Consider the following 526-nt stretch of genomic DNA (forward strand, 5'->3'; position numbering starts at 1 on the left):
CGCACCAGCGCCTCCGGCCGCGGAAACCGCCCCGAAAGAGAGAGAGAGAACTTGTTCGTCCGTCCCCGCCTGCCTCCCCGCCGCCCGCGCATCCTCTCCCGCGGCGCATCCGCCCGCCCTCCGGGTCCTGCTCCCCCCGTACTCGGGGCCGGTCCGCTGGCTCCGGCTGGAACGTTTCCCCGCTGGTTTCCCTCGGAGGGGTTTAGTCGGTAGCGGTACACCGAGGAGAGGCTCCGTCTCTCAAGCATCCTGTCTCACCCTGCGGGGGAAGGGAGCTGGGTGGGGGCAAGCCAGGAAGGGAGGATCTCAGTGGCTCTCCTAAAATCTATCAGCAGGCTGCGAGGAGGGAAGAGTTTGGCACTTCGCAGCGAGGCTGGGCTTGTTTTCCCTAGCGGTGATGCCGCTGGACTGAGAGCGGCGCGGCCGCGCGAGTTAGGGGGACGGAGCCCCCCCATCTCCTTCCAGCGCCCCCCAGACCCGGTGCAGCGCCCTCAGCCCCGCGGCTCGTCCCTGCCGCCCCACTGTA

At 69.0% G+C, this 526-nt stretch overlaps 1 protein-coding gene across 1 annotated transcript in view; it reads left to right on the plus strand.

Moving 5' to 3' along the window:
- PLXDC2 (plexin domain containing 2) overlaps positions 1–526 on the plus strand; it is a 255,390-nt gene that overhangs the window by 694 nt on the left and 254,170 nt on the right. The gene's annotated exons all lie outside the window — the stretch shown is intronic.

Source organism: Geospiza fortis, unplaced genomic scaffold (genome assembly GCF_000277835.1).
Source record: "Geospiza fortis unplaced genomic scaffold, GeoFor_1.0 scaffold138, whole genome shotgun sequence".
Classification (NCBI taxonomy): domain Eukaryota; kingdom Metazoa; phylum Chordata; class Aves; order Passeriformes; family Thraupidae; genus Geospiza; species Geospiza fortis.